At 41.9% G+C, this 23,162-nt stretch overlaps 2 non-coding genes across 2 annotated transcripts; one reads left to right on the top strand and one right to left on the bottom strand.

The window, feature by feature from the left end:
• Positions 1-2,163: 2,163 nt before the first annotated feature.
• On the top strand, positions 2,164-2,264 carry LOC117442417 (U6 spliceosomal RNA). The gene has a single exon (XR_004551518.1). It is a non-coding gene; the product is annotated as a U6 spliceosomal RNA (small nuclear RNA).
• Positions 2,265-5,018: 2,754 nt separating this feature from the next.
• Positions 5,019-5,091, bottom strand: trnav-cac (transfer RNA valine (anticodon CAC)). Its single transcript has one exon. It is a non-coding gene; the product is annotated as a tRNA-Val (tRNA).
• Between the last annotated feature and the right edge of the window lie 18,071 nt (positions 5,092-23,162).

Below are 23,162 nucleotides of genomic sequence, written 5' to 3'. Positions count from 1 at the left end.
CAGAGGACAAACGTGCAGGTACATTTTCCTGTTTTAAAAAAAACACAATTATACTCCTATTACAACAAAAATATATGTTTTCTTCTTTTTTCCAACAACAATTCATTTTAAAATGCATCAATATCTGCAGGTATTTATCCTTTTCTTTCCCAACAACAATTCATTTTAAAGAGCATCAAAATCTTCAGTTTTCCCAACAACAAATCATTTAAAGTGCATCCATCAGTTCATCAATTTTCCACCTGATTTTAATTTCGGCCACCTTAAACTGTCCCTGAGAATGTAGTCATGGACCATTGTGAGGCTAACCTTTACCACTGACTGTGTGGACATTTGGAATTTCTTAAAGGCGGTTAATTGTATACAGAAAGTTCAGCATGGTTTTTAAAGTGTCACCATTGGGGCGTCTTCTTTGATCTCTTTTTCTTGGATTTCATAGCCTTTTCTTTTTCAGATATATATCCTTTATAGATGTAGCCGAAGGGGCGGCAACTACATCCTCAGGCTCAAGTAAGGGATTTGAGGTTGGGGAGGGTTCACCTGACTGTGATGACTCCTGGGGGCGTTTCCGTGATGGCGTTTCCGTGATGGCGAATCCCCTGCGTCTTTTATCTGGATGATGGCGATAGGTAGGACTAAAGGGACACTTGCCTGTGCTTTTTCAGGGGGGTCCTCCCTGAGTACTTGCTTCCCCTGGGGTTGGGGAGTGGTGAGCTTTGCCATTATGGAATCTAGTGTATTCTCGGCGTCTTGAAGGGTCCCAGGGTTCCTCCCGTTTCTGGTACCTGGGTCGTGGTTGGGCAGTGGATCTGCCTTCTGGACTGTAGCGTCGGCCATAGGGAGGGGGATGTAGGTCGTGCCTATGATGTCCTCCACAGTGTCGGCTGACTGATTTCTGGTTCCTCATTTGCGTGTTCCTCCTCTCTGGCTTCAGGGGTTTCAAAAAGTGAAAGTTTCACCCGGTTGGAGTAAGCATGCGGGCAGTCTTTGAAGCGGTGGTTTTCGGAGGAGCAGAGGTTGCACTTGACAGGGGTTGGGCAATTTGCTGAAGAGTGGTCTGTTGCTTTGCAGATCCTGCAGATATTCCGGTTACAGTCTGCTGCAAGGTGGTCTAGACTGCCACACTTCCTGCATTCTTTTGGCTGCCCATGGTAGAAGACAGAACCCCTGAAGGCTCCCAACTGTATGGTGTTGGGAATGTGTCTCAGCACCCCATCCTGTCGTTGGAGACGGACCTGGAATCGTCTAGACCCAGTTTTTATTCCATCAATGTCCATCACCTCTATTGCATTTTGTACTTCGCAGTATCTGGTTTTCCAAGTCCAGACATCCTGGTTCCTGACTTTTTCAGAAAATATCATCACATAAACAGTTTAAGTCCCTTTCGGCAAGTGGCGTCATGCTGATCTTATCAAAGCCTGATGCTGACGTTTTCTTCTTTTCGAATCTCTCCAGGCAGTTTTGGAAGTGTTGGCTGGTTGTAAAGATGACCTCAAATATCTTTTTCCCCGGGTAAGCAAAGATGTATTCCAGATGGTCTGATGAAAAATCAAGCTCTTTCTGCAGGATGTGTCGGCTGAACTGCAAGCGGTCCATCTGTAGATCTTCCAGAAGGTTAAAACGAACAGCGTTCCGGCGATTGGTCTGGTTTGACGCCATGGTGAACCCACTGGTCTTGGGTTACCACGGATACTTTGTTGCGCCCCTTACACCGCACGACAGCAACAATGCCAAAGGAGAACCATCACCTTTGTGATCATGGTTTCTCCCCTGCCAGGTAAGTATGAGTTGGACGGGTCAGAGGCAGGGCAGTCTTGCAACGACACAGGACACAGCGTGGCGGTTCCTGCCTCTGAGCCGGCCAAAGCAGCCCATCAACCACATTTAACCCTAAGCCTTAAAGACAGATAAGGCTTGAAATAGACATAGGTTCCAATCGGGGGCACAGAGTGCAGCACAGCAGCAGGGGTCTTTTTTGGACTCAATGACAAAGAAGCTAAAGGCGAGAGCCACGAACCATGCTAGCGCAGCTTCTGTCTGCAGTTTTCGGCCCATTTAAACCCAGTGTTTTGCTCCCTTTGAGCTCTATGTGTTCTGCTACCATAATACAAAGTTGACCTTGCTCAGAGACCTGGGAATACCCCCCAGATGCAAGGCAATATTGTGTTACTTCGATAGCACATATAATAAAATTGGTACGATACAGAGAAGATTAGCATGGCCCCTTCATTGTCAAAAGCAAGGAATAAGCAGTCAGAGATATTGAAGTTTAAACATACCTTTTTATTTATTTACACGTTTTAAAAATTAAAATTCGGAATTCAGGGTTGCGGCCCTCTTGCTGTTGGCCTTGGCGACTCTGACTGCTTCTTTGCTGGCCTTCAGCTGCAGGTCTGATGTCCCAGCCTGGAAGGAGAAGGAAGGTTTGTATTCCATTTTCTGAAATCACATAAAAAACAGTTAAATCAAATCAAATCAAGTTTTATTTATATAGCACATTTAAAAAACGATTTTTGGTCGAGCCATATAATAAAAACACATTATTACAATAGCAAACAGAAGACAATAAAAGTCACACACTCAGCTCTGACTCAGTTAGAAGCTAGCAGTCAAGTACTTCACAAGTACATGTGAAGCACAGCAGTTAGTCAGCACAAAGCCTCTCTTTGGAGGAGACGGCCTTTGAATGCAGGTGCACGAGAGAAACACAGATAGTACACAGGATGAAATAAAGAGGATGATAAGAATAACAAGTTAATAACAGAATATGAAATGAGAAAAAAACATGTAGTAACAGCCTGAATAGAAATAAGGAAAATAACGAGTAAAAGCTGGTTCTGATTTGAAAGATAATGCCAACACTTTTCCATCAGCTCAACATTAACCTCAGAGGTCTGACTTTAAATGAATGATACTTATTACATTATAATAATAATATTCGCCCTATGGTAGCCTTCATATACATGTTAACTTTAGTACACTACCACATAGTAAATACAAATTACCATGAGCATTAACTTCATGAACATTTAAATGTTACGTTAGTGCAAAGTAAAAAAGCACAACGTGTTTTGCACCTAGCAAAGTGCAGGAGAAATGCATGTTGTTGCCGTAGTTCTACTGTTAACACTAAATGGCGGATTGGCAACTTTTAATCACGCATGGTGCATACACATGTTAACTTCATAAACGTTAGCACATGGCAATAAACATTAAATGACAAGTATTTACGGATTTAAACGGCCGGAAAGCTCCGGTGTGTTTCTGCTTTAGCGGCAACTTGTTACCAATGCTAATATGCGCGAACGTTAAAAGACAACACATTGGCATTCATGTATATCACATTATAACGGACTGTCGTGTTAAAGAGTAATAGCGGAGTGCATCTTACCTTTTCAAAAGTCTGTCAGTAATGATACCTGTTAATTTACAGTGAAGAGAAGACGCTGCCCGCTCAATGAGACGTCATCCAATCAGAGTACTAGAACTAAGTGAGACGACCAATGGGTGGACACAAGATGTGAATTAAAATTCCATTGAAATGAACGGGAGGGGCGGGACTCTAATTGAGACTTCTGAACCCGATTATCCTCGCCCCCTAGGCACAAGGATGACACGCAAATTCGTGAAGCGTTCCTCATTGCCAATTTGTAATGATTTTTCCAACATAAATCCCGATTCCTTTCAAGGAGAGGTGGAAGAAGTACTCAGAACTTCCAGTTATGTAAAAGTGAGGTTGCTTCTCTTGTTTTATACAGTATTTTGTGTTTTTGTCCAATCGGGGCCACAAACTGCAGCACAGCAGCAGGGGTCTTTTTTGGACTCGATGCCAATAGTCACCCAATAGTAAAACTCTCTAATTGTGTGCTAGTACATATTCCAAACAACAGTGACTAGGGTTACGTATTGTAACCCAGCTTCTATGAGTATAGGCGCAGCCCTCTAATGCTATCGCTATTGGGTAAACCCCACTGCACGTGTGCAGCACTGACAGACTTATTATTATTTTATAGGAGCGAACGGTAGCAGCTGGATGCCTGAAATTTTTCACGAGTGTACTACATATAGCGGGGAAAATTTGCTGTGAATATCAATTGCGTCACTCAAATGCTTGATTTTATATCAATATTATTCCAATGAAAAGCTAATTTGTCCAAAAGTGCTACTAATTCATATATATTTGATAACAACGTCTGATCGGTTCGGGCTCAATGGCTATTCCCCACCGCTAATTATTCCGCATCCAATGGTACCCTCCTTGAGTCTCTAGGACTTCAGGGGGCGGAGCTAGGGCAGTCAGACGCCAATGTCAGTAATGCATGATGGCATTTGATTGAAAAAAAGTTCTGGGTGGGCTAGGGTGCCCATATTTCAGATTCCTGATCTGAGCCCTATTTAGAGGCCCCCTGTGAAAAAATTATCTCTTTAGATAATAGATAACCTCTTTAGATAATAGATAACCTAGGGTTGACGTGCTAGGATTGACGTGCTAGGATTGCTGTTAGAGCATTCCTCGTTAGTATAGTGGACAGTATCTCTGCTTGTCACGCAGAAGACCGGGTTTCGATTCCCCGACGGGGAGAATTTTCAATAACAGCTGGCCTTTATTCACCAAAGGAGGCAAGCATCAATCAACTCATGAACGAGGATGCCACCAAGAGGCCCTTGGAAACAATTTCAAATAAGCGCTTACCTGAACCATGGCAACTGAACTTTCGTACGGTCATCATTATAATAATCATGACAGAGCTACCAAGTGCATGCTGAATTGAAGTACCCTAAGCATAACTGCTATTAACAACATTCAGTTGTTCACAGGACAACATGCCTCTTCGATTGTAATACACCGAGAGCCAAAGCCGTATAATTCAAAAGCCATGCTCAACAAATAATTGTCCTGCTCATCCAACAATTGTCTTGAAAAGACTCAACATTCAACTGCCATATTTCTGAAAGTGCTTTTTACTCTTTACTTTTCTTGGTTGAGTTATTTGAAGTTGATCAGGATCAAAAAAGAGTGTTTCTGCCCGGTTTTGAGCCAGGGACCTTTCGCGTGTGAGGCGAATGTGATGACCACTACACTACAGAAACTGCTGAAGAGCTAAGTACACGTTTGCACGTAGATGCAATATTGAAATGTAATTGTAAACCTTCAAAACGACGGACCACATGTTGATCTCTGAGACTCGGAGAGATTTTACACTGGATCCAGTCACAGCTGCAGCTTCATGGACTTTCGAGACAGCAACTGTATACTGGACCCAAATGCTATCCTGGATATGACCTGTAACCCCTCAAAGAGCGCCACCTAGGCTTGACGTGCTAGGATTGCTGGTAGAGCATTCCCCCTTAGTATAGTGGACAGTATCTCTGCTTGTCACGCAGAAGACCGGGGTTCGATTCCCCGATGGGGAGAATTTTCAATAACAGCCGGCCTTTATTCACCAAAGGAGGCAAGCATCAATCAACTCATTAAGGAGGATGCCACCAAGAGGCCCTTGGAAAATATTTCAGATAAGCGCTTACCTGAACCATGGCAACAGAACTTTCGTACGGTCATCATTATAACAATCATGAAAAAGCTACCAAGTGCATGCTTCAAATCATTGAAGGAGAACTACAATCAATGACCACGGCAATGTGCTCAACGATTACACTTTTGACAGACAAAATCAAGCAAGGCAAGAAATCCCTTTATATTTTCCATTGTGACCAGACACATTTTGAGCAGGAACGAAAAGAAAGTCATTGGTTGCAGAATTGAAGTACCCTAAGCACAACTGCTATTAACAACCTTCAGTTGTTCAAAGGACGACAAGCCTCTTCGATTTGAATATGCAGAGAGCCAAAGCCGTACAATTCACAAGCCATGCTCAACAAACAATTGTCTTGCTTATCCAATAATTGTCTTGAAAAGACTCAACATTCTACTGCCATATTTCTGAAAGTGCTTTTTACTCTATCTAGATTCCCGATAACTTTTCTTGGTTGAGTTCTTTCGTGAGTAAATAAATGGAATAAATGCGTATACGCATTGAATGGAATGTCGGATGTGTTAAAGTCTAAAAGGAAATCATAACGGCAATGCACACATTGAAGGAGGATTGTAATTACCTGTGGATCATCTGTGAAAAGAATGTGATTGAATTTGTTTGTGCAACAAAGGAAGCCAGTAGGCGAGCTCGGTGAGACTCATTAAAGGAGCGCAACGTCTTTTACGCACGGCCTAAAAACAAACAAATAAATAATGTCGGACGATCCCAGGACTTCTGCTGATGCAGAAACGTTGTTAAAATCACTCAAAGCCTCCCGCAGTGGGAAATTAGGAGCATGCACAAGGACAATGAACGAAATGAAGGCCTTGCTTGTGGAGGATGGGAATGTGGAACATGTGAATGAAGCTTTGGAAATGTTCAAACAAAATATAAAAGACTTGTGCAGTGTTCATGAATCCGTACGGCAGCTTTTATCAGAGGAGGAGAGCCAGGAGGATCATGTGGACTGGTTTGAGCCAAAAAATGACACATTTTGAATATTGTATGAAAGATGTGGATGTGTGCAAAAGAGAAAAAATGGCACAATCAAAGATTCATCCCCATGACTGCATCTCTAATGTTTCACACAAGTCAAGGAGCTCAAAAAGCTCTTCAGTCTCCTCAGCATGTAGAAGAGCGTCTGCTGAAAAGGCTGCCCTGCTAGTCAGAGCAGCTGGGTTAAAGGACAAACATGCACTGCTGTTACAACAAGCAACACTAAAGGCTGAACTGGAACAAATGGAACTGGACACAGAAATCGCAGCATCTGCTGCTAAAATAAAGGTTCTTCAAAGCATTGACGTGGAGGAAAAAACGGAGGATGGAATGAATGCTTATCTGGAGGAAAGCAAAGAAAGAAGCACAGACACGTTGGATCCTGAAACCTCAGCCATGGAGCTCATGCCATTGGGTGCAGTGCCTAAAACACCACTTCAGAGGACTGTCATTAATCTTCACAGCCCTCAGCAACCCACAACACAGTTTCAAAATGCCCACAATGCATAGCTCCACCCAACGCAATAAAACCCATGATAACCTCGACACTGTTATACAGAGACAGACAGATATTGCTGACCTCATCATTATGCAGCAGAAACTTACCTTGTTGCCAACAATGGAGATAAAAGTGTTTGATGGTGATCCACTTGAATATCAGTCCTTTATGCAAGCTTTCAAACACCTTATCGAGGATAAAACAGCTAGCAGTCATGACAGGCTCTACTTTCTCGACCAGTACACTTCCGGCCAGCCCAAAGATCTCGTTCGCAGCTGCCTGCATATGGATACCCAAAGAGGTTACACAGAAGCCAAACAGCTGTTAAAGGAGCACTTTGGGGACGAGGTCAAAGTAACCAGCGCTTATTTGGAAAAGGCAATGAACTGGACATCAATTAGACCGGATGACGGCAAAGCGCTTCAGGCATATGCAATGTATTTAAGAGGATGCTGCAATGCTATGCAAGATTTAAAGTACATGGAGGAACTAGATATTCCTTCCAATCTAAGATCAATAATATCTAAACTCCCTTACAAACTGCGAGAAAAATGGCGGACAGTGGCTTATGATATATTACAGAGAACGAAGGAGAGAGCTAGATTTCGTGACCTTGTGGAGCTTATGGAAAAACAAGCTAAAATACTCCTGGACCCATTATTTGGGGAGATACAGGATCGCCACATCTCTAGCCCAAGGATGGCCACTAGGAGCCAACCCATGAGCCACAGAACACCTAAAAGTAGAGGCAGCAGCTTCGCAACCATCATCGCAGCAGCATGTGACCAGGAGAGCAGCGCTGCACCGTCAAACACAGAGCAGCGTGGCACCTTCAAACAGCCACAAGGGGGCAGTCCCTGCCTCTTTTTGCTACTTTTGTAAAGGCAAGCATGTGCTGGCTGATTGCCATCAGTTCAAACATCATCCACACAAGGAAAAGGTTGACTTTTTGAAGATAAATGGTTATTGTTTTGGATGTTTGATGAGGGGTCATATGAGCAGGAACTGTAGGAAAAGGCTGACATGTCAAAAGTGTCAAAAGAGGCACCCAACAATACTTCACATTGACAGTCCACTTCTACAAAAGCCTCCCCCTACTGAAACAAACGGAGCTTGGGTCAACAGTGCACTTGTCTCGGCTGGTGAAGCCACCACTGGGGCCGGTAGGGATTGTGCCCTAGCCATAGTGCCTGTTCGAGTCAAGGTTCACAAAGGAGATAAGTTTATCTCAACCTATGCTTTTCTTGATCCCGGCAGTTCAGCGTCATTCTGCGCAGAGAATCTAATGAGACAGCTGAATCCCAAAGCACGAAAAACGACAGTCGTTCTACGAACAATGGGTCAGGAACGACTTGTAAAGAGTTACGAACTCAAAGGATTGGAGATAGGACATTTAGATGGCAGTACTTACATTGACCTACCTCAGGTGTACACACAGAGTAAGATTCCTGTCTCAAAAGAAAATGTACCTACCCAAAAGGATCTGGAAAGATGGCCTTATCTAAGTGACATACAGCTGAAAGAAATTGATGCTGACACAGAGCTTCTAATAGGAGTTGATGTTCCTAAGGCAATGGAACCTTGGGACATAATAAGAAGTCAAGGAAATGGACCATATGCAGTCAGGACAGTGTTTGGATGGGTGGTGAATGGACCACTCAATGCTTGTACTGCTGTGGAATCCGGACCTGTGGTCACCATGGTCAACAGAATATCAGTAGCCAACCTGAATGATCTCCTCATCACACAATACAATCAGGACTTCTCGGAAAAAGATTATGAAGAGAAGAAGGAAATGTCAGGGGAAGACAAAAGGTTCATGGAGATAGCATCAAGCTCCGTAGAACTCAAGGATGGACACTATCACCTACCCTTGCCTTTTCGAAAAAAGGACATAGTTATGCCTGACAACTACGAAATGGTAAAACAACGTACTCTAAATCTCCTAAAGAGGTTTAAGAGGGATGCAGAATATGCCATGGAATACAAAACATTCATGGAGGATGTGTTAAAAAAGGGTTATGCAGAGAGAGTGCCACCAGAACAGCTTAACAGGAATGATGGACAGATATGGTACATACCTCACCACGGTGTTTACCATCAACAAAAGCGCAAACTTAGAGTTGTGTTTGACTGCACTGCATCATGCAAAGGCACATCTCTTAACAAGGAACTTCTCCAAGGTCCAGACCTGGCGAACACTCTCATTGGAGTTCTGCTTAGATTCCGCCAAGAACAAATTGCTTTCATGGGGGACATCGAGGCAATGTTCTATCAAGTGCAAGACCAGAGAGAGCACAAAGACTTCCTTAGGTTTCTTTGGTGGCCAGATGGAGACACTACAAATTCATTGGAGGCACATAGAATGAAGGTCCACCTATTTGGCGCTGTGTCCTCACCTAGCATTGCTAACTATGCTCTCAGACAAGTGGCAGAAGACAACAGCTTCAAGTACGACGAAGAGGTAACTGAAACAATCAATTCCAACTTTTATGTTGATGATTGCCTCAAATCAGTGGCCACAGTTGAACAAGCTATTAAGCTTATCAGAGACCTCAGAGACGCAAATGCGCCAAAGGAGGTTTCTCATTGACCAAATGGGTCTGTAACAACCGTGAAGTGCTTGCAAGTATACCTGAGCATCCCCGAGCAAAGCTATTCAAGGATATGGACTTTGACATGGAAAACCTGCCAATTGAAAGAGGATACAGAGAAAGACTCCTTCATATTCAAAGTCAATATCAAAAACAGAGCTCTTACCAGGAGAGGGATCCTCTCTACAGTCAGTTCCATCTACGACCCGTTAGGATTCCTCTCCCCATGTATCCTTAAAGCAGATCCTCCAGGAGCGATGCAGGACCAGGTGTGGATGGGATGCAACCATCCCAGAAGAATACTCAGAACAATGGCAGACATGGATCACAGAGTTGGAGCAGCTTAGCAGATTTCAAGTGGACAGGTGTATGAAACCTGAGAATTTTGGACCAATCAGGACTGCAGAGCTCCATCACTTCTGTGACACAAGCGAAAAAGGTTACGGCACCACCAGCTATCTTCGCTTTACAAACAGTTTGGGAAGGGTCCACGTTTCACTTATGTTGGGAAGATCCAGAGTGACTCCACTCAAGCAGATCACTATTCCCCGAGTGGAGCTTACTGCAGCAACACTTGCAGTAAAGGTGGACAGGATGTTGAAAAGGGAGCTTAACGTGGACCTCAACGACTCCACCTTCTGGACAGACAGCACCTCTGTCCCCGGATACATCAGCAGCCAGACTAAACGATATCACACATTTGTGGCAAACAGAGTTTCAGTGATCAAGGACCTGTCTCAGGAGAAGCAGTGGAGGCATGTGAGCTCCATAGACAGCCCTGCCGACGACGCATCCCGTGGGCTGCATGTAGATAAAGACATCAAGGTGGATAACAGGACCTAAGTATCTGGAAAAGGAAAAGGAATATTGGCCAAAAACACCTAAGAACCTGGGCCTCATTCCATCAGAGGACCCAGAGGTTAGAAAGGACGTAGCAGTTAACAGTTTGAGTGTCCACGAAACCAACCCAACCAGCAAACTGTTTGAGTATTACTCGTCATGGAGCAGACTGCAGAGAGGGGTTGCTTGGATACTTAAATTAAGGGGAATTCTTCTTCTGCTAAATCAAAGAAGGAAATCTGCAAAGGCTGACCTTGCCCCAGATTGGACTCTTTTGAAATCCTTAAAGGACTAAATGAACAAGCTAAAGTTGACATTTGGATCACAGCATCTGTCTGTGGAGGACATTAAAGAAGCTGAAAGGTCAATAATTCACTCTGAGCAAAGACGTCACTTCTCTCAGGAACTTGCACTTTTGGAGAAGGGAAGGCAAGTAAGAGCAAGCAGCTCTATCAGGAAGCTGGACCCGCTCTTAATTGAAGGCATGCTAAGAGTGGGAGGACAAATAAGCAAATCAGCAATGCCAATGGATCTGAAGAACCCCATTATCCTGCCCAGAGACTCTCCTGTATCCAAACTGATCCTGGGCCACATCCATCAGCAGATTGGACACTCGGGGAGAAGCCACATGCTCTCAAGACTGAATCAAAGATTCTGGTTGCCTCGTGCTAACTCGGCAGCCAGAAAGATAATCAGAGCCTGTGTTTTCTGCTGAAGAATGCTAGCCACAGTTGGAGAGCAGAAAATGGCTGACCTCCCAGAGGATCGGGTGTCTCCATATCTACCACCCTTTACTCATGTTGGCATCGACTTCTTTGGACCTCTGGAGGTTAAACGAGGCAGAGCAAATGTAAAACGTTGGGGAGTGATCTTCACCTGCCTTGTGAGTCGTGCCATACATCTGGAATTTTTGAGCTCATTGGACACTGACTCCTGCATCAATGCTTTGTGCAGATTCATATGTCGCAGAGGGCAAGTGACAAGCATCAGGACCGACAACAGCACAAACTTTGTGGGAGCACAGAAAGAGCTGAGAGCTGCTCTTAAAGACCTGAATCAACACAAGATTCAAAATGCATTACTCGGGGACGGAGTAAATGGACTTTTAATCCTCCATATGGAGCCCACCATGGTGGAGTTTGGGAGAGGCTCATCAGACCTGTAAAACAAATTCTGTGTTCCGTTCTAAAAGAACAGAGAATGGATGATGAGACTCTACAGACAGCTTTGTGCGAAGTTGAGAGCATCATGAATGACAGACCATTGACTACAGTTTCAAGTGACCCAAACGATCTCGAACCCCTCACGCCAAATCACCTCCTTCTGCTAAAGACAAAACCGATTATGCCAACTGGACTCTTTCACAAGGAATACTTGTACTCACGGAGGAGATGGAGACAGGCACAATACCTGGCAGATCTCTTCTGGAGGAGATGGATAAGAGAATATCTCCCAACCATGCAACAGCGAGTCAAATGACACAACTAGTTTAGTTTATATAGGAAAGCATATCGCCAAAATATTGTTTCAAGATTTGTTATTTTGAGACTATTGAAGTCAATACTTTTTTGTAAATAAATTACATATTTTTTGACTGAAAACCTTCGGCTGCTTATTGTTTTGGATTGCGTGTCGTCAACCCCGCTCTATAGTGGCAAGAGGAAAGCTTGGATGCCATTACAATGGTGATATCTCCTCTGTGTACTTCTCTCTATAGTGATATCTCCTCTGTGTACTTCTCTCTATAGTGATATCTCCTCTGTGTACTTCTCTCTATGGTGATATCTCCTCTGTGTACTTCTCTCTATAGTGATATCTCCTCTGTGTACTTCTCTCTATAGTGATATCTCCTCTGTGTACTTCTCTCTATGGTGATATCTCCTCTTTGTACTTCCCTCTATAGTGATATCTCCTCTGTGTACTTCTCTCTATGGTGATATCTCCTCTGTGTACTTCTCTCTATAGTGATATCTCCTCTGTGTACTTCTCTCTATGGTGATATCTCCTCTGTGTACTTCTCTCTATAGTGATATCGCCTCTGTGTACTTCTCTCTATGGTGATATCTCCTCTGTGTACTTCTCTCTATAGTGATATCTCCTCTGTGTACTTCTCTCTGTTAGATAATATTATAAGGATGTCTCTTTGTATTTTAAGATTCTCAGTTCTTCTTGCCTGTGCTCTGTCTGTAACTAGAGGAGGACAAAGGTCAAAGAGGTCTTCTGCTTTCCTGTGGGTGAGGGGTTTGAAGGCGAATATAGAAATGTCTTTGTTTTCGTGGTCTGGTGTTAATTACCAGAGGCGGGAAAATAGGCGACTCCTTATGGTTATACACACCGTGTTTTTGAGCTATGTCTTCAGAGATTGCAAGGTGGCCGACATGACAATGTGACTATGCTGTGTAATCTCTTCCGGCCGTGGGATCTCTCAATAAATCCCAGTGTTTGACATTCAGAATTCCTGCTCCTCCCGTGTCCTGATTTCCATTGCAACAGAAGTTTCTCTCACATATTGGCGTCACGAACAGGATACCAAAAGATCTTCAGAGGCTGGTAGGTACATTTCTATTTTGAGATTGCCTGCCAGTATCTGAGGTTGACGGTATCATAAAATTACCTGTAAAAAAGAACGGGATGGTCTAAAAGCAATCGTTGTCTGTGACCATGTTCTGCATTGCTGGAAATTCTGGGACAGCACGAGGTGCGTGCATCACCTGATGCGCCACAGCTCTCTACTCTGCTGGAGGAGCATTTCCTGCGTTGCTTGAAAGCGTTCCCTACGTTGCTGGACCTGCTGGTGGCGGTCCGGGGTGCATAAATAACAATTATAGGCTAATTGATCACAGGTGGGCAGTGGCAAGCAAGCGTAGAAACAAAACTGTGTTTCACCGTTGGGGTGAACTCAATGGCGGATGTATAGGCTGGTCGTGGAGAGGGTAGCAAAACAAGTCAATGTTCTCCTGGTCAGGGGATCATAGCGCCACTAGAACAGAGTAGTGGTTGTCGCAAGAGGATAAGCTAGTTATCGCTTTTGGATGGTCTTCAGGCACGATCTTAGCACTTGTACAAGGGTGGATGCTCGAGTCAAGGTGCTCCATTCCTATAATTCCCTACCCCCTCTGAGACTCTCCCTAATTCGGACTAAATTGAGCGGAATGAAGTTTTCTGTCACGCTGGTACTTGTTGCGAGTTCATGTTTGTTTGTATAATTGTTTCGTGTTTGTTTGTCTACCCGCCGTCTTGTGCATGCGTTGTAACAACTATTAATGAATCAGTCCACAGCCAGGGTAAAATTAACTAAACTTTAGTTATCTCACCAAAATTAAATGACTTCAGAAAAATAAAACAATAATGATAACGTATGCAAAGCTCAAACAGCTCAATGTTGTATTATTTGTTTCATTCATTCTTAATCTATGTATTGTATGGTAATAATGAATAACAAAACTTAATGTATTGAACACATTCCGAAACAAAGAGGATAAGACAGAACCACACTCATGCATGAAATACTTGGCTCTATGAAACCTGATGTACTTGTATGGTTCTGTTTTCTTCAAGGTTGTGTCTTCCTGGTTGAATGTACTTATTGTAAGTCGCTTTGGATAAAAGTGTCAGCTAAATGCAATGTAATGCAATATAGTCAGACAGTAATTGAAACTTTTGCGCTGTTGCTGAAAAATGAAAACCTTGTTGATTGTCTGTTTCCAACTGGCCACTGGAATCAGATAATTGATATACGTTGAAGTTCAATTACAGTTTAAATATAGTTTAACATTCTTTATTAAACTGTTTCAAATTATTTCTAGTACAATTGGTCTATACAGACATTACTACAATCCTAATAGTTGTCAAATACTGAGCTTATGAACAATAGAGTAAAGGTCGCTGGTTAAGCCAGGATAAATATACTTGTTGAGGTTTTATTGTGCACATAATAAATGTGTTTAAATGAATTGAGCAATTTTTAAAGGAGTATAATGTTGCAATTTTTAAGATAAGTAATTGCAGCTCAAAGGTATATGTTGTTTTCTCCTTCTCTCGTTCACGAGCACACACAATAAATCATAAACATTTCCAAATCCGAACAGACAGAGAAGTAAACTAAACTATTTTGCTCTTCATTTTTAAATGGGATTTTCCGCTACATAACAGAAGACTTAATACAGGACTTAAAGAACGTTTTAAAGACAAGTCATGGAGAGGTTTGCATTTTGGACGGAATCTCCCCCTTCCTCTGCTCCTAAAATCCTGCACCCGAGGTCAGACACAGTCGTGACCTTTGGAGGGGCAGAGAATCTGAGCAAGACCACAGAGCGACCATTGGGGGTTTTTTTTATGGCCTAAAGGCACAAAGAGGAACATCTGGCTACCCCCAACCAAACACACACACACACACACACACACACACACACACACACACACACACACACACACACACACACACACACACACACACACACACACACGTGTAAGTGATTTACAGTTACTAAATCAGCCTACTATCGCCTAAAGAATATATCTAGGATTAAAAGACTAATGTCACAGCAGGATTTGAAAAAAAAAACTTGTCCATGCTTCTATCTTCAGTAGACTGGACTACTGCAATGGTGTCTTCACAGGTCTCACTAAAAAAAAAAATATATATATATATATTAGAAAGCTGCAGCATATTCAGAACGCCGCTGCTCGATTCCTCACTAACACTAAGAAAGTAGATCACATCACTCCTGCTCTGAAGTCTTTACACTGGCTTCCTGTGTGTCAAAGAATAGATTTCAAAATACTGCTGCTGGTTTATAAAGCACTGAATGGTTTAGGCCCAACATACATTTCTGACCTCCTGCTAAATGATGAACCATCCAGATCTCTCAGGTCTTCAGGGACTGGTCAGCTTTCTGTCCCCAGAGTCAGAACTAAACCTGGAGAAGCAGCGTTCAGTTATTATGCTCCAAATATCTGGAACAAACTCCCAGAGACCTGCAGGTCCGCTGCAACTCTGACTACTTTTAAATCCAGCAAGAAGACTTTTCTCTTTGTCGCTGCTTTTAATTGAACTAGTCATATCTTAGACCGCACTGTAACTTTATCCATGTAACTTTTTCTTTTAATGTTAAATTGAACTATTCATATTTTAGACTGCACTGTAACTTTTATCCATGTATTTTTTTCCTTTTAATGCTTATTTTATTAGCTTTTCTTTTAATGCTTGATGTCTTTCATTTTTTTGTAAAGCTCTTTGAATTGCCTTGCGTTGTAAGGTGCTATATACATCTGATGGAGATGGATAGAGGCATTTATTTTAATTGTAGCAGTCAGTTTGTGGTTCTGGCAGCACTGTTGAGCATTTTTCATAGATGTGTTTTCATGCCTCTGTGCAAGGCTTAGTCTTTCTATCTGTATAGCCACTGGTGTAACTAAGTTCATAAAGTCAACAGGTACTATATTTGGGCACTATTTTGAGATACTTGTACTTTATTTGAGTATTTAAATGTTTTGCTACTTTATTCTTCTACTTCTACAGTTCAGAGGTACATGGTGTATTTCTACTCCGCTACATGTATTTCATACCTTTTAGTTACTTTACGGATCTGGATGAATTATGTGAAATATAATCAAGTGTTAAATCAGACTGTAGTTCCACCTGGAGTAAATCCACCAGCTACCCTGCAGTCTACAAAGTCATTCAGACTAGCTGCACCTTCACCAGCTTTGAGAACACTTTCATGATCAATCATTATAAAATACATCATATATATTATTCTGAAATGGACCAATCTGCACAACGACTACCTTTACTGTCGCTATTTCCACTATATTTTGATGAGAATACCTTTATACTTTTACTTGAGTAACATTTTTAATGCAGTACTCTTGCTGTAACATAGTATTCCTACACTCTGGTACTTCTACTCAAGAACAAGCGGCTGCAGATTGTCACAGAGTGATCGTCTTCTCAAATAGGACATCTTTGATAAATAGATTCTGGCCTATCAGAATCGAGGTGGCGGCGTGGTGTTGTTGCAGGAAGTCCCGACGGAGAATAATTTTGCGGTAACACATCTCTATATACATTGATACAACATTACGTGTTGATAGAACTCATCACATAATGAAATAGGACCCCACGGTTTGATGATTGATAGGTGTGTGGGCTGTCTTCCGTTTTCACACACAGGACAGTGGGGGATCCACGAATGTAAAGTAATTCACACAGCCTTTTTCCTCTGTGAGGAGCAGCAGGTTCAGCTTCATTTAAATATGTCGTGTAGTAATAGATGGATTTATTTTTCATCTAAAGAGAGAATGTGTATTTTATGTTAGTATTTCAAAAACAATCCCCCCAGACAGCGCCGCTGCGGGGGTTGGGTTTTTAGCATGTCAATTGTGTCACACAAATGTGCCCTTTTATTTCATACAGTTCCATTTGGATTGAGACAGGGAAATAATCCAAACCTCATGCGTGGTGTTTCACTGTCAAGGGGAGCGTGTATGTAATTACATTTCAAATACTGACTTGAGCCCCACCACTGTATGGGTTAGCCCTACCATAGATTACCCAACACAAATACTCAGGAGCTGATAAGTCAATTAATTGCTTATCATGACAGGCACACAATAAAACAGTGGAAACAAACATGTGTTTGACTTTCATTAGTGAATGAAACTGTGTGCCCTTTTATAGTCTGAGTCCAATATTGTGCATTTATATATATATTATATACATATCCTAAATATATGCTAAGGTCCCGCTACCGACACGATAGCAGTCATTTAGTGTGCATGTGTGTAATTAAACCCATGATATCGAAATCTCACTCCAGCCAGGTACCCAGAGTTGGCAACCTTGCCCACACCCCTATGTGTATTGCAGATCTACATGAATCACACAAACGACCTATTTTGGATTCAAAAGGTGACAAGTTTGCATCCCTGCTTGTTATCCTTTTTATTACAGAGCTGGAAAAATGGTGTATTGATTAGATTCTGATCCGTGCAAGTCCTATCTTAACTGACTTTAGTTTCTAATATTAATGATAATTTGATTTCATCCCATAAATAATTATTTAAATTAACTCAACATTTCACAAGATGGATTAGTGTTCCACATTTTTCCCACTAATTTATTTTATGATTGAGCCACTGGTAAAGAGAGACATTGATGACCCTGTGTTCCGTTTGTTGTCTATGGCTTCGGACGGCTTCACTAAAAGTCACCCAGCTCTGCCCTACTACAGACCGGCTGTGTGCAGTCACAGAGATGCTATGGCTGCTAGGGCTGTGCATCTTCACTGGTCTCACGATTCGATTCGATTACGATTATCCTGTCAACGATTCGATTCGGTTCGATATCCCGGTGCATCACGGTGCATCACGATTCATACCAATGCGTTGCATCCTCAATTTTCTATATTACTGCACATGGCTTATTTTTCATCAATGCATACATGCAGTAAATACATATGAACTCTCTTTTTATTATTTAGAAAGTGCTTCAGAAATCAATTACATAAATGTCTTGACATTAATTTATAAACCAAAATAAATGAATTGTATAGGTCTAGCCTCCGTGTGTGAAGTTGTTCCATTCTCAATGTCCTGAATGTGGCATCACACACAGGACTTGAGTCTGAACACAGCAGACAACAGGAGTATTTACAACAGCATATACAAACAAAAATACTGCATGTGGGTGCACACTTACATTCTCTGTCTTACTGTTACATAAATCCCATGAATGTATGAGATTAAATTAGCTTCATTATATCTCAGTGATTAAGTGAATAACAACGTTTCTATCGGGTCACTATCAGCCTGTCACTCATTATTTTCAGGGAGGGGGCGGGGCTTGGAGTAACGGAGAGGAGACGGTGATCGCGGAAGCTTTTTTCCTCCTGCCTTCACAAACTTTACACACGTATATATCGTCTGCAAATTGCTAGAGGACATTCATACTTTGCAATCCAAGACTTAATTAAATCCACCAAAAACCTGACATGATTGTAACGCGATTATTTTTGAAAAACATAAATCCCTCCCTGTGTCTCTGAGCCGCAGCGACATGCACGGAGTGATTCAGAGCGGGTCCTGCTGTTGTCGGTTCTGGACTGGTGTTCTTGTGTTGGTGGATAAAGCAGACTGCTCAGTGTTGCTGTGCCGCTGTCACGTATGTTCCCTGATCTCTGCGTCACCGACCGATTTGATATTAAAGTGACAGAAAAAACGTTATAGTAAAGCCGCGGCCGGAAAATCAGGAAGCAACGTTACTACTCTATAACCGATTATCTTCCGTCACTGCATCGAGACCGAATCGTCCACGTCCGCATCGCAATGCATCGTAGAAACGATTATTTTCAACACCCCTAATGGCTGCGCTACATGACGTTAATGGTCTGGTCCGAGAATGGACACCATTTCCTGTTCACAGAGAGAATGACATTCCTCAAACTGAACTTTACAGCCGTTGATACTGTCTCACATGGGTCTGCTTCCCCCCCAATGAACTGAAAGCTTGACGTCTGCTCTGAACACTTGGAAGCCTCCCTGTCACACCAGCTCCAAACCCTTGGGTCAGTCAGATGAGGGGGCGGTGGTGGCGAAGGCGATTGGGACTTGGCTTGGCAACTGGAAGGTCACCAGTTCGAGTCCCGGCAAGACCAAGTGCTACCGAGGTGTCCCTGAGCAAGGCACCGTTCCCCACACTGCTCCCCGGGCGCTGTTCAAAATGGCAGCACACTGCTCCTAACACTAGGATGGGTCAAATGCAGGGAAACAATTTCCCCACGGGGATTAACAAAGTAATCAAATATCAAATATCAATTTGTTTGACATTTCTCAGTAAAGACACCCTCAGACGCCCACTATCATTCATTTCATGCCTTCAGTGGTAACTCAGATGTTAAGCTTTTCCTCCCAAATCAGAGATGCTTTGTTTTTGTTTGTTTTTTTTCAACAAAGGTGTGCATTTCCTGCATAATATATGGTTCTCACAATTGTTTTTGTTAGTTGCGCACAGCTGATACTGAGTTTTCTCGAGTGATGGATTATGACCTCTACCATGCTTACATCGACTCGTATGTTTTATTTCATATCTAACTGAAGTAAGAGAGAATAGAGAGAGCTGTGAGAGAGATGGGAGATGAGGATGTGAGAGGGATGTGGAAGAGAGAATAGAGAGAGGAGGATAAGAGAGGGATAGGAAAGAGAGAAGAGTTATTTGCAAGTTGCGTGCCGATACTGAGTTTTCTCGCTTAATAGCTACCATGTTTAAATAGACTCCTACGTTGTTATTACATTATGTGACATATGTAAGAAAAGGGAGGGGAGAGTCAATTATATTTGAGTAATTGATCTCATATTGAAACATTCATTTCTCAAACCTATGTTTTATGGAAGAGGAAATGTACGCCTGATAAACTAATCTTTTATCAAACGGTAAATGGTGAATTAATTTAACATTTAGAATAATTGAGAAAGGGTTATATCCACAGGGACGAGCTCACATTTAACTTAAAATAAAATTTCTCTGCTTTGGACTGATGAGTATATGATTCTTGCATGTTAAATGACTAACATTACATATATGCATGTGCATGTGTCAGGAAGGCTCCCAAATAATTCTGAGGGGCCTATCCTAATTTTGTAATTGAATGATAATGTGCTAATCCATTACTTTGAGTTGTCTGCACTCAGGAAAACATCTCTATCAAGTGTTAACCCAATAACTAGGAGAGCTCTGAAGGCCAAGGGTCAGAGAGAGAGGGTCACACCCTCTGGCTGCAGAGAGCACCCCCAACCACGGGCAAGGAGGCACGAGGTCGTTCGAGACGAGAGGATTCTAATCGTCAACTTTCTGATGGGATGGGATGCTTCTTCATCTTTCTGCTCGGGGGGGGGGGGGGGGGGGGGCAAACAGACAACTCTGCAGGACGAGCGATGGCTTCAGAGGCTCCATGGTTCTTGGAAGGGCAGATTTCTTCATAAACATCTCCCATCACGGGGGGTGGCATCTGGAATGTGCCATTTGGAATAGGCTCTGCTCTCAAGCTGATCGCAGAAGGAATGCAGGCAGATGAGCCTCTGTTTCACTGGGAGATCATAAAGTGCTCACTGAATGAGCCACAAAAGCAGAGCAATTGGGGGGGGTTTGTAATATGGTGCTCTGGTGAAGAAGAGTTTTGAGACAATCAGCACTCAGTGCTAATCTACAGTATCGGGATGCCTTTACACACCAGACATTCTGTGTCATAAAGAAAGGAGGAGAACGAGTCAGGAGGACATGTTCTTCTAGCTCTTGTACTAAGATAACATTTGAATTGAATGACCAGATGATTACAGATGTACAATTAATGATTGTTTTTATATTTCCGATGAACAGATATGTGTTAAATAGTGGTGACAAATATATTTTGTCAGATCAGATTACACTTTCACACTAAACAAAATAAATTAATTGATATTTTCAGATTGATAAGGTATTGAACAATAAGATATTTCTAATATTATAACAGACAATGTTACTATCCTTAATCATTACCAGGTAAAATGTACAACGAGGAAACCAGATTACCAGGTTCCCAATCCAGGTGCTACTGCATGCTAAATTTAGATAGAAAAACAAATGTTCTATCCACTCCACTTAAATACTCAGCAGGTGATGTAGATTTTTCAAAAAGGCCTTAATCACTCCTTTTAAACAAACTAAAACTAATTCTGCAGCAAGTTTAATGTTAAACTACGTGCATGAACGCATTATTAGCAACTGTTTGCTGTGCCAAAATATGCCAGAATCTATGCATTCTCCCATGTTTAGCCCAATTCCTTTCACGAAAGCTGGTTTAGTGAGCTGGACATAGCATCCAGAATTAGCAATGAGGCTGAGGATTGGTACAACTTTTCCCCATAGAATCTTTACAGTACGAGGGCTTAGTCTCTCTCATTGTTGATACAGTAAATAAAATTACCTGCCTGACGGTTTCAAACGAATAGATGTTTTGATTTTTCCTTGAATAAAGAACAGATGTTTTGATTTTTCCTTCCTCAGGTTGTTAAAATAAAATGTCTGACTTTTCCTTTTCAGATGTTAAACAACTGTATTTGAATAAAATGTATGTAGTAAAGTGCCTTACTCTTGAATAAGTGTATTGAAGTAAACGTAAAGTAATGTTAAAGATTGAGGACACTGTACCTTTACAGATTACAGATTGATCGATTCATCACTGTGAATGTATACCTTAACTTTGAATTTTAACTGAATCCCTAATGATTCTGATGTATACCTCAATTGGATTTCTTATAATCCTACATTCTAATTGTGTTTTAATAAGTAATTGCCTTGAAGTAAATCTTTAAGATGTAAACTGATTTTGAATTTGTGTTTGATGAATGAGATTAACAGAGTGATAAATGATAAAAGATCTTGTTTTTAAACATATATTTTTGCTATTATATTTTTGTATTGCATGTGTTATTATTGTGCCTTTTGACAAAAGAAATCAAACCTTGAAGAAAGATGATTTTTCTATTGTAGTTGTCTGTATCAACTATTGTGATTGACTGTTTCAATCTTATTCTGCTTTTGATGTAATTAATGTAATGAGAAATCCACACAACTCTGAGGACGTTTTATTTGATTTAAGTAGTGACTGACATATTCTTAGACTAATGTTAATTGGTTATCAATAAATTGATAAAAGAGTGGATCTGTTAGATAATATTATAAGGATGTCTCTTTGTATTTTAAGATTCTCAGTTCTTCTTGCCTGTGCTCTGTCTGTAACTAGAGGAGGACAAAGGTCAAAGAGGTCTTCTGCTTTCCTGTGGGTGAGGGGTTTGAAGGCGCATATAGAGATGTCTTTGTTTTTAGGGTCTGGTGTTGATTACCAGAGGCGGGAAAATAGGCCACTCCTTATGGATATACAGACCATGTTTTTGAGCTATGGCTGCAGAGATTGCAAGGTGGCCGACATGACAATGTGACTATGATGTGTAATCTCTCCCGGCCGTTGGATCTCTCAATAAATCCCATTGTTTGACATTCAGAATTCCTGCTCCTCCTGTCTCTCCGTGTCCTGATTTCCATTGCAACAGAAGTTTCTCTTACAGGTCCTGTTATTGGAATACCATCCAAAGTGTGGAGGAGGATCCAGCCGAAGGGACTGGACAATAGGCTGAAGGACCTTAACTGGCTGTGCCTGCTCAGGTGCCTGTAAGGATGAAGAGACCATCAGACATGTCATGTGGGACTGTACATTTGCACAGGGAGCATGGAGAAGAGTAGAAGGGTGGTTAGGACAGAGTTTTCCTGGGTTTAAAATTACATGGGATGGGATTGAAAGGGGCTCGGGTCCTGGTAAATTTTGGGCAAGTTTCCCCGTTTGGCTAGTGGTAAGCCTGCTCAAGAGACATCTTTGGCTAGCTAGGCAGGATGTTGCAAAGAACAAATGCGGCAGCAGCATAAGGGGGATAATAGGAAAAGTAAGGGCAGATATGAAGGGGAGAATGGAGAGGGACATTCTGAAATGGGGACAACACGCCGCTTTGGAAAGATGGAAGGGAGGTTTAGGGCTGGTGGGGTGAAGACCAGAACACCTAACTGTATTTGCATGTATAAAAAGTAAAAGTGTTATATGTGTTGTATTTAATGTCAATTGTTTACTTGTTTGTAAACTGTGTATATGAATGAAGTAAATTGAAGAACAC

Source organism: Pseudochaenichthys georgianus, unplaced genomic scaffold (genome assembly GCF_902827115.2).
Source record: "Pseudochaenichthys georgianus unplaced genomic scaffold, fPseGeo1.2 scaffold_426_arrow_ctg1, whole genome shotgun sequence".
In the NCBI taxonomy this organism is placed as follows: Eukaryota; Metazoa; Chordata; class Actinopteri; order Perciformes; family Channichthyidae; genus Pseudochaenichthys; species Pseudochaenichthys georgianus.
Note: the sequence above shows the minus strand (reverse complement) of the source record. Positions and strands in the feature narration are given on the sequence as shown.